General features: G+C 40.5%; 1 long non-coding RNA gene across 1 annotated transcript in view; it reads right to left on the bottom strand.

Moving 5' to 3' along the window:
- Positions 1–9299: 9299 nt before the first annotated feature.
- Positions 9300–11859, bottom strand: part of LOC116525813 — a 373035-nt gene continuing 370475 nt past the window's right edge. The window contains exon 4 of the long non-coding RNA XR_004257846.1: positions 9300–10064. This is a non-coding gene — a long non-coding RNA (uncharacterized LOC116525813). The remainder of the gene's footprint in view (positions 10065–11859) is intronic.

The following is an 11859-nucleotide window of genomic DNA, read 5'->3' as shown; positions in this document are numbered from 1 at the left end:
GGGATCATGCCAGTGAACTCCAACCTGGGTGACAGAGTAAGATTCCCTCTCCAAAAAAAAAAAATGCATTCAGGAAATAAACAGCATCATAGACTACAGGAATAAGGACATACAAGAGAAAGTGAAAATTTCTAGTCTTTTATCATTTTAGTTACTGCAAAATAGAAAGTCTGTCATGAAGCATTAGCAAACTTTCTGAAGCAAGTGAGAAACTATTACTTCTCAATTTCAAATCCTTATTGATGGATGGGCTTTTCATCCATGGGAATTCACATTTCTTTAGATGGCTTTGGTTTTTAGATGATGCCGTGGTTTTTAGTGAGTGCATGTGTTTGTTGAAGATGGCTTAGTCCCAGTGAAGAAGGCAATATTTCAATAGATAAAGTATTCTGATCTTCTTTTCTTCTATGGAGAAGCCAGGATAAAAAATCAGTGCTAAAATGGATTATCCTCCAACTAAACGCAGGGCAATGTCTGGTGGGGGAAAGTGGATATTGGCAGATTTCTTTTATTTACTTCCTCATTTCCCTTTGTATTTCTTTTCTGGAATTTCCCATCACTATATTTCTATTTTTGACTCAACAAAGCTAGTAGATGTTAAATTCTCAAACTAAAGCATTCTATCAATATAAAGACTAAATATTTTTAAAAGATTGTTTTGCGGCTGGGCGCAGTGGCTCACACCTATAATCACACCTATAATTCCCTTGGGAAGCCAAGGCGGGCAGATCACGAGGTCACAAGATCGAGACCATCCAGGCTAACATGGTGAAACCCCATCTCTACAAAATTTATAAACACTGAAATTTGGATTTCATGTAATTTTTATGTCACAAAATACAAAAAATCAGCTAGGCATGGTGGCACGTGCCTGTAGTTCCAGCTACTTGGGAGGCTGAGGCAGGAAAATTGCTTGAACCCGGGAGGCGGAGGTTGCAGTAAGCTGAAATTGTGCCACTGCACACCAGCCTGGTGCCTGGTGACAGAGTAGAATTCTGTCACAAAAAAAAAAAAAAAAAAAGATTGTTTTGCCTGAAAAGTAACATTATGAACTACTCCTGTGCTTCGCAAAGCTGGTCAGATGATATAGGCCAGTCTAGAAAGTTTTCTTTGATCCATAATGAAAGGAGAAAAACAATGACCATGTAAAGTTTTTCATGAAACTTAATATATTCCATTTGAAAGAGTGCTTTTTGAGATTATGTTTTTCTTACATATTTGGCATTAATACACTTTTTTTTGTATTAACATACTCCTTTTTTAAGTAAAATGGTGAGTGAAAATAGCTGTATTTAAAAAAAAAAAATACTCACTGGGGCCAGGCATGGTGACTCACGCCTGTAATCCCAGCACTTTGGGAAGCTGAGGTGGATGGATCACCTGAGGTCAGGAGTTTGAGATCAACCTGGACAACAAAATGAAACCCCATCTCTACTAAAAATACAAAAAAATTAGCCAGGCATGGTGGTGGGTACTTGTAATCCCAACTACTGTGGATGCTGAGACAGGAGAATTGCTCGAACCCGGGAGGCAGAGGTTGCAGTGAGCTGAGAGCGTGCCACTGCACTCTAGCCTAGCCAAAGGAGCAAGACTCAATCTCAAAAAAAAAAAAAAAAAAAAACCCACTGGCAAAATTAATATTTGGAAGTTCTATGTCCCTCCAACTTTGTTTGTTCTTTATTTTGTTTTTTTATTCAAAAGTTTAGAAACCACTTCTTAAGCCCAAGATAGTCATGCGTCTAGTTTGCTGTGTTCCCTGTGACTTGCAGAGTGCCTAGCAATAGGAAGCAACCAATAAAGTTAGTCAGCAAACTTTTTCCATAAAAAACTTTTAGGCTTTGTGGGCCATACAGTCTTGGTTGCACCTACTCAACTCTGCTATCGAGGCAGCCAAAAAACAGTGCATAAAGGAATGAGTGTGGTAGCTATATTTCAACAAAATTTAGAGACACTGAAATTTGGATTTCATATAATTTTTATGTCACAAAATATTCTTTTTGTTTTTTTATTACCATTTTAAAATGTGATAACTAATCGTAGTTCATGGATCATGCAAAACAGATGGTAGGCTGGAACTGGCCCATAGGCTGTAGTTTGTCCACCATTGAGCCAACCAAATGAAAGGAAAGAGTGATGAAGCACAGAGTAAGACCAGAAATCCAGAAATTTCAAATGTGTAGGTGCCAATTCTTCTTGGCACTGAGTACTTTCAGGAAAGACAGTTTAAGACATCAGCATAGCCTGGTTTCCCAGCTATAAATCAGGAAAAGCAATTCAAATCTATTGCTTCAGGTTATTGTTGATGAGAGGTGTTATCAATGACAGTGAGGAAACGTGTGGCAACTAAGAGGGACCAAATAATATAACCATGACTATAAAAGAAAAAACTAGTAGATGCATTTACTAAACGAATTTAAAAGATTCAATTTCTTACTGTTCCCCACGCCCCCCCCAAAAAAAGATGAGAAAAACAGGAGAACAGGAGTCCCAGTGAATACTAAAGAATTATCTTTGAAATGGGCTATTCATGGAATTACAGAACCATGGAGCTTCAGAGCTAAGAGAGATCATGAAAAACTTCCAGTTCAATCACAATATTTTAAAGGCAAGGGAAATTACCAGGGAAGATAGTTCCCCAAAGACATTTATTTAGAGAATGAAAATAATCTAATGAGAAAATATATCTTCCGAAGACTACATAGGAAATAAGGTCATGTAATAAAAAGAGCATGGGGTTTTGAACACTGGGTTCAAATACTGCCTTCAACAGTTAATGTTTTTAAATTTCAAGCAAGTCACTTAACTGAGTCTCAATATCTTCATCTGTAAATCAAGGACAATAATATTTTATAGAGTTATAGTTAAGAACAAGTGAAATATTGCACACAGTACATTGTTAGGCACATAATAAACACTCAATAAATGATTTGTATTGTGATAAGAACTTTTCAAATCTTGAAATTTACACCGCTGCAAAAAAAAAAAAAACTGAAATTACAGCTTCTAAACTGAGCTAAGAAATAAAACCCACATATTTGATGTTCTTACAAAAGTAATTTTATCTGTATTCGTTGAAATACTTATTGAATTTCTATTTATATATTTCTGGAAGACAATATAGTGCTGTTTTTAAACTTGAAACCACAAACTAACACACTTTCATTGTAGGATGGAATTTGATTGCATTAAAGCCAATTTGTCACTGAAATGTCCCAAAGCTCATTCATTATGGAGGAATCCTAGCCTCTGTAAACTTTAATTTGTTTTTTTATCTGACAATAATTTTGTAAATAAAAGAAATGTAGTACTTAAAATACCCAGTTAGTTTCCACAGATCATATTGGGCAAAAAAAAAAAATACATAGAATATCCTTATATTGTCATTTTCAAGTAATAGTAAGAGCAAAATCTTAAACATCAGACAGACATAGGTTTTAACCTCAGCTCTGCCACTTCATGGCTGTGTGACCTTGGACAATTTACTTAGTCTCTCTAAGCCTGTTTTTCTGAGTGTGAAATGGGGTTAATAATAATAGTATCTACCTCCTAGAGCTGTGTGATGATTCGATGATAGGATACGTATAAAATGCTTTCTTAGACCAGTGTCTGCAATATAGTAAGCATTCAAAAAAAATGTTAGCCAAATTAAGTAACTTACCATATTGTTGGGAGAGGAACACTGACAAATCCCTTTTTCATAATCTTTTGTTTCTTCTGGTGGTGGTAGACGAAACTTGAAAAGAACTGATTTTCAGAGTAATACTGTAAATTGTAAGTAGGTGCTCATATGAAGTAGAACTGGAGGTAGATTTCTTCCATTATTCTATTAAGCCAGGAGGAAGCTAACAAGCTTGAGGGTTTCTAGGAGCTGGGAACACAGGCTCAATTCAGGACTCTAAAAAGGAAAAGATGAGCTGGTTACTTTGAAGAAAGCAGAATCTAGCCCTTCAGAGATACTTCCCTGCCCTCCCAATGGAAAGTAATTCCCTCTTAGATCACTAGAACGTAAGTTCCCTGAAGCTCATGTTGGGCCTATCCACTTCGTGGCTGTATCATCAACTTCTAGCACAGTGCCTGCATATTGCAAATTCCCGGTAACTACACAGCAAATGAATAAATGAGTGATTTTATACATGGACAACCCTGGCATATGCTCAGTGCTTCAAACTCTCCTTAGGACTGTAGACAAATGGTGAAATAATCTTACAGCTGTCATAACCTTACAGGTCCAGTACTAAGGTCTTGGACCACATGGACTCAGAGTTTCTAGGGGAAGGAACAAAGGGAATATATGGCAGATGGGTAACCCCAGACCCAAAAGAATAAAGAGAAAACATTTTTACACACACATACCCACATAAATAGATGTAGAAATGCACCATCCACTGAGACCTGGGGTAAATGTGAATTTGGTGAGTTGTTTCTTACTTCAGACATAACAGTCTTTCTTCACTTGGCCTCTGGGTCTCCACCCTCTCATTTTCTCTTGGGTTTCCTTCTATCTCACCGGTTCCTCTTTCTCAGTTTCCTTTTCTGATTTCTCATTTTCCCAGTCTCTTAAACATTAGAATGCCCCAGGCCAGTTCTCAAATCTCTATCCATGGTCAGGCATGGTGACTCATGTATGTAATCTCTGCACTTTGGGAGGCAGAGGCAGGCAGATCACAAGGTCAGGAGATTGATACCATCCTGACTAACATGGTGAAACCCTGTATCTACTAAAAAAATACAAAAATTAGCTGGACGTGGTGGCATGCACCTATAGTCCCAGCTACTCAGGAGGCTGAGGCAGGAGAATCACTTGAACCTGGGAGGCGGAGGTTGCAGTGAGCCGAAATCATGCCATCGCACTCCAGTGTAGGCGACAGAGCAAGACTTCATCTCAAAAAAAAAAAAAATCTCTACCCACACACACCTCCCAGGTGCCCCCAACTTTGAATACTCCCTAGCTTTGAACGCTATCAGCACACTAACAACTTCCAATGTTTAGTCCAGCTTTGTCCTCACTCCTGAACTCAGTGTACACAATTCACGGTTCAACACTCTACTTGTGTATCTGAATAGGCATCTCAAATTTAAAGAGAGACCAGAATTGAAATCTCTCCCTCTCACCTCTGAAATCTTAATTTTTCTCCCCAAACCTGCTAAATCCAACCTTGTAGTTGTTCAAGACAAAAATCTTAGAGCCATCCATGTTCCCCCTCATAATTCATATCCAGTCATCAGCAAACCTTTTTGCCTGAGTCTTCAACAGATACCTATCGTCTGACTACTTTTCCGCCTATTCTGCTACCACCCTGGTTCAAGCCACCAAACATTTCTTACCCGGATTACTGCAACAACCTCCATCTTTTACTTGGATAATTGCAACTGGTCTTTTGCCTTCTGCCCCTGCCACTCCCTATGGTCAAGCCCAGGCAGCTGGCTGTGATCCTTTACAGCAAACATAGAAGATACCATGTCATGCCTCTGATCACAACCCTCCAGTGGCTTCCATCTTACCAGAGTAAAAACAATCTGACCCACAGATACTCTTCTCCCTTGTGTCCTGCGCTTCTCCCTCCGCCCCCTCTGCCCCATCTACCTGGCCTTCTTCAAACAAGGCATACCTACTCTCTTCTCTCAAGGCCTTTACACTTGCTGTTTTCTCTGCCTATAATTCTTTTTTCATAGATACCAACATGACATTCTTTTTCTTCTTTCAAGTCTCTATTCTAATATCATCTTTTCAGATAGGCTTCCCCTACCTTCCCCATCCAAAATAGCACACACACACACCCTCACTCTGTTTTATTTTCCACAATCCTTATCATGGTTGTTGGTGATGTATGCTTTTTGTATGATTTATTGTTATTTTCTTCACGATAGAATGAAAACCCCATGAGGCCAGGGTAAAAGAGTGGGAGTGTGCGTGCGATAGAAAAGTCCTTTGTTCAGTGCTGTATCCCCTGGGCCTAGAACGGTGCCTCACACATAACAAGTACTCAAAAAACTTACGAATGAATTAATGAATAACATTATTTTGGTGAAATATTCGGTATATTTCAATAGGAAAATGTAAAATCAATAACCATTTGCTGAATGCCTTCTGCAAGGTGAATACTATGTTAATTTCATATTCAGAATGAAGTACAAAGACTAGTTGACATTCCATATGGATTTAAAATTAATTTAGAAAATATTAGTTTGACAATTCAAGATAAGTTTAGAAAAACTGACTATAGTAAATAAACTAGAGAAATAGAATCTTATTTTTTGTTAGTAATTCTTCTGACCCATTGTATTAAACTACTATGTATTTTAGGTTCTGCAGTATTTGGTTTTGGCCTCTAGAATTAATCCTTTGGCCCAGAAAATGCAAATTAGATTACCTCCAAGTTTCTGCTGGCAACCTTCCATCTCAAGCTTAGATAACAATCTCCTCTAGCTTTTAGTATTTTAGGGAGTTTCTTTGTCACATGAAGAGAGCTATGAAGACCGAGAAAACACAGACCTATACTTATAAGAAGAATCATAAGCACTTAAGAAGAAACATAGATCTACAATGATAACTGTTCTTTCATTCATCAGACATTTATTGAAATCTTACTATGATTCAGGGGCTGGACAAGGCATTTGGGAGGCAAGGATGAATGACACATGCCCACACCTTCAAGGAACCCACAAGGCAATCTGAGTGACAACCAGAGGACCTGATCTTCACAGTACAATGAGAGAGGGATGACCAGTGTGCTATGGCAGCCAATGCAAGAGCACCCAGCTCAGCCTGAAGAGTGCCAACAAGGCTTCCTACAGGACCTGCACCTCAGCTGAAGCTTGGGGTGAGATAAATTCCAGACAGAGGGTAGAGCATGCACAAAGCCACAGCAGCATGAATCTGTGTAAGATGTGTAGAAAACTACAGACTTCGAGGCAGGTCACTCTAGAGGTAAAGCTGGAAGGGAGAGCAGAGGGCAGAACACAGGGAACTTTATTTAGCATATTAAAGAGTGTGGCAGGCAGTAGGGAGCCACTGCAGCAGAGGGATGGGATTGGTATGTGGAAACATTAGGAGGGAGGAAGACCAGCAGGGAAGCTGTGGCCACTTTTAAATAAAAGGTGACACAGGTCTGAATTAGAGAAGGAGTGAAGATGGGCGATAAGAGGACAGACTTGGAAATACTGAGTCAAAAATCAAAAATCAGTGCGACTTGATGTTAGGGAGACTAGAGGGAGGCGGCAATGACAATCTTGAGGTTTTGATCCTGGAGGGTATTACCAAGTATTAATACAAGTGCAGATAGGGTCAGGAGGGAAGAGGATTTCATTTTTAGGTTAAACTTGAAACACTAAGGGAAAAGCATTCTATTTCTCCATTCACTAACTACCTATAAAGGAACTCTACGTGAATTTCCAAGTGTGAATTTGGAGGGAGAGGTCTAGATTTCAAAGAGTTGGGTATCATTGGCACATGGATATTCAGGAGTTAACCTATGAGATTGGTTGGCCCAGTACCTGGGACAAAGGAGGCTCTCAGTGGGTGCCTGTTGAAAAGAGTAAAGGAAGAGTTACTCTGCAAGAGCATGTAAAAAGAGAAGAGCTGGAAAGCAAAGATGAAACTCCAGAAACACAACGCTTCAGGGGTGGGTAAAGGAAGCAGAAAAGGAGTGGTCAGAAAGATGGTGTCACAGGGATAAAGAGAGATGGGCATAGGAACCAAATACACCCCACCTCGTCAGGTATCATAAGGGCTTGTACAATTCTGAGCCTTCTCCCATGTTAACATTTCTTCATGAATTATCCCTAAATTGAAAGTTAAGGTCAGGTGCGGTAGCTCAAACCTATAATCCCAGCACGTTAGAGGGCCAAGGCAGGCGGATTACTTAAACCCAGAAGTTTGCGACCAGCCTGGGCAACATGGTGAAGCCCTGTCTCTACAAAAAATACAAAAATTAGCCAGGCATGGTGGAATGTGCCTGTAGTCCCAGCTACTCTAGAGATTGAGGTGGGAGGATCGCCTTAGCCCAGGGAGGTCAAGGCTGCAGTGAGCCACTATTGCATCACTGCACTCCAGCTTCGGTAACAGAGTGAGACCCTGTCTCAAGATAAAAATAAAAAAAGAAAGTTTAGTAGGTCTCTAGATGGAAAATATAAATATTTATTTTTTCTAGAGCTTTGTTGCCTTCTAATCCAAGGGTTATTTGAGCAATGGTTGCATTTCTAGTTACCAATTTTAATTCCAAGTTTATGCCATTGTGCATTTTTGTTTTAAATAATTTTGGATACTTTTTTCCTCATTTATGATTATTTTCTATTCTTGGTGTTAACTCCCTAAAGCTAATTTAAACCAGAGCATGCAACTTTGTCAGTGTAAAAACAACTGAATGTCTAAGATTGGGTATAACATTTAGAATTATATTCATGTACTGATGAGAGAGATTGTGGCTTCTGGCCAATTTTATGTGAGTGTGATGATTACTGGCTGTAAATATCTATTTTTCATTTGTTTTAATTTCGTTTGTTTTTGCCTACCCAGCATCCATGCCCGATTCTGATATAAATAGCATCAAGTTTTTCTTGAAGAACCACTTCTCTCCAATTCCTAGTGCAACTGATTTCAGTAAAGCTGGCTCCACTGGGCTTCAGAAGGGGAGAAAATGCAGCCCAGAGTTCACCAACTCAACACTGCAAACCCATGGGCCCAGCAATTGGCTCAGGGATGAGCTTAAGACCCAGTCAGAGGCAATGAGATAGAATTCTTGGACTTGTCAGAACAACCAAAAGTACTCTTTGCTGAACTTGAAGCTGGATGTGGACCACTGTTCCCACAGCACACAGGGCATCATGGGAAAAGACTGTCAGAATAAAGTGAACACACAGGAAAGACAAGCTGAGAGATGAAGGGAGACCAAGTACTGAAGACATTCTTCGAGATCCTGTCTCTGACAATTCCTGAAGCTAGCATATTGCCATACTTCTCAAATATGTGAACCTATAAATGCCCTTTTCAAGGTTTGGTCATTTTTTTTTTTCTTCAATCGGAGTCTCACTCTGTCGCCCAGGCTGGAGTGCAGTGGCACAATCTCGGCTCACCGCAACCTCCACCTCCTGGATTCAAAGGATTGTCCCGCCTCAGCCTCCCCAGTAGCTGGGATTACAGGCACCTGCCACCATACCTGGCTGGTTTTTGTATTTTTAGTAGAGGCGGGGTTTCACCATGTTGGCCAGGCTGGTATCAAACTCCTGACCTCAGATGATTTGCCCTCCTCACCCTCCTAAAGTGCTGGGATTACCAGTGTGAGCCACTGGGCCCAGCCTGTCAATTTTTTTTTTAAATCTTTTCCACTACTTGCAACCAAAACATCCAGGGGAGAGATATCATTTGATCTCTACTTTCTCTGCCTCATCTACCAACAGGGACTCAAATGTCCAGGTTCATGCTTCTTCCCAGCGAGCCTATCATGCCTTCCACAGTGTGCTCAACATTTTCAGGTCAGCCCCTTATTACCTTCTGTGTCAAGCCCACTCTCCTTTACTTGCGCTCTGTGTCAGCGCTTGGTTCCTAAGCTGAATTCACAGCCTAAGCTGTGGGCCTCACTGCTTCCCATGGACACTTCCTGTTTATTATATTCACCTAGAACAGGCTCTTTCTCCCTTGCCAATCTGTTTGTTTTAGTAAGTAGAGGCAGAACTGGATGGAAGCCACTTCTGTCCCCAGGCTTAGAAAGCCCAATGCTAAATTGTTGGGCCTGGCTGCCACCCAACAGCACCGGTACATTCTGTTCAAGCTCAGACTCTCGGTCCGAATGTTGTACTTGCTGCTGCTTTTCCTCCCTGTCTCCCTGGACAGGTTTAGCCTGATGTTATTCCCAATTCTGTCATATCTATTGTTGCCATGCCACCCAGGACCTTTGTTATTTCCCCCGCAGGGATCTTGGGAATTTCTGTGAAATCATACGTTAGTGGTCTAGTGCAATCTAGCTTCCAAACACGGTTTCACAACCACTGCAGTGATATCCTCCCTTCTCAAATAAGGTTGTTTCTCCTTTTCCTGCCTCTGGACAGGCATGATAAGTCATTCATATCTGCCAAGAGAGAAAAATAGCTATCTTCAAAATTATATAAGAGAAGAATTTTTCCTTCAGCTTTCCCTGAAACACACAGCAATAACACAGACACAAAAGCTGCTCTGAGTAAAGGTGATGACTCGATCTCCTTTCTCTGCTTTATTATCTTTCTCTCATTCAATCAGTATAAATAGAGTAGCCTTTTATGTTCTTGTCAAGCCCTGGAGAATTGAATTGTAACCATTATTGATTCAACAAATATTTAATTGGGCACCTATTGCATGCCAGGCACTGTGCTACATAATGAGTTCGCAGAAGTGAATAAGACAGACATGGCTGGGTGTGGTGGCTCATGCCTATAATCCTAGCATTTTGGAAGGCCAAGGTGGGAGGATCACCTGAGGTCAGGAGTTTGAGATCAGTCTGGCCAACCTGGTGAAACCCCATCTCTACTAAAAAACACAAAAATTAGCTGGGCATGGTGGCAGGCACCTGTAATCCCAGCTACTTGGGAGGCTGAGGCAGGAGAATCACTTGAACCCAGGAGGCGGAGGTTGCAGTGAGCTGAGATTGCACCATTCCACTCCACCATGGGCGACAGAGTAAGACTCTATCTCAAAAAGAAAAGATAAACATGATCCCTGCTTCATTCAGATTAGAATCTGGTGAGGGTAGAGAAAAAACAGCAAATATGTAAACAAATAAATGAGCAAAATTTCAGACATGCTATCAAGAAAATACAAGGAGAGGCTGGGCATGGTGGCTCATGCCTGTAATCCCAGCACTTTGAGAGGCTAAGGCAGATGGATGACCTGCGGTCAGGAGTTCAAGACCAGCCTGGCCAACATGATAAAACCTCACCTCTACTAAAAATACAAAAATCAGCCAGGTGTGCTGGCAGGAACCTGTAATCCCAGCTACTCAGGAGGCTGAGGGAGGACAATCACTTGAACCCAGGAGGCAGAGGTTGCAATGAGCGTGATCATGCCTCTGCACTCCAGTCTGGGCAACAGAGTGAGACTCTGTCACACACACACACACACACACACACACACACACAAATGAGAGAAAGAGAGAGAGAAAGGAAAGAAAGGAAAGAACAAAGGAAGGAAGGAAGGAAGGAAGGAAGGAAGGAAGGAAGGAAGGAAGGAAGGAAGGGGAAGGAAGGGAAAGAAAGAAAGAAAGAAAGAGAAAGAAAGAAAAGAAAGAAGAAAGAAAGAAAAGAAAGAAAGAAAGAAAGAAAGAAAGAAAGAAAGAGAGAGAGAGAGAGAGAGAGAGAGAAAGAAAGAAAGAAAGAAAGAAAGAAAGAAAGAAAGAAAGAAAAAGAAAGAAAGAAAGAAAGAAAGAAAGAAAATACAAGGAGATAATGTATTTCAGAGTAAGGGGACTATTTTAGATAGTGTGATCAGAGAAGACTGCTCTGAAGAGGTAATATTTGAGATAAAATCCAGGGAAAAGAATGTACAAATGCATGGAGACCCACCCAGGAGAGCATTCCAGGAGGCAGCAGGTGCAAAGGTCCTGAGCCTGGAGCTGGCTTGTTACGTTAGAGAAGGAAGTTGGTAAAATACAGTCCAAGAAATAACAGAGGGATGTGGCCTGCCTTTTTTTCTGGACAGCCCACAGCTGAGAATGATTTTTACACTTCTAAATGGATGAAAAACAAAACAATAATATTTTGTGACGTGTGAAAATTATGTAAATTCAAATTTCAGTGACCATAAAGAAAATTTTTATTGGAACATAACCACACTCATTCATTTATTTATTTTCCATGGCTGGTTTTCATGCCTCATTGGCAGAGTTGAGTAGT

The sequence above is a fragment of the Sapajus apella genome, unplaced genomic scaffold (assembly GCF_009761245.1).
Source record: "Sapajus apella isolate SASKATOON/1434 unplaced genomic scaffold, GSC_monkey_1.0 scaffold1, whole genome shotgun sequence".
In the NCBI taxonomy this organism is placed as follows: Eukaryota; Metazoa; Chordata; class Mammalia; order Primates; family Cebidae; genus Sapajus; species Sapajus apella.
The sequence above is the reverse complement of the archived record's forward strand: the minus strand, read 5'-3'. Positions and strand labels throughout refer to the sequence as shown.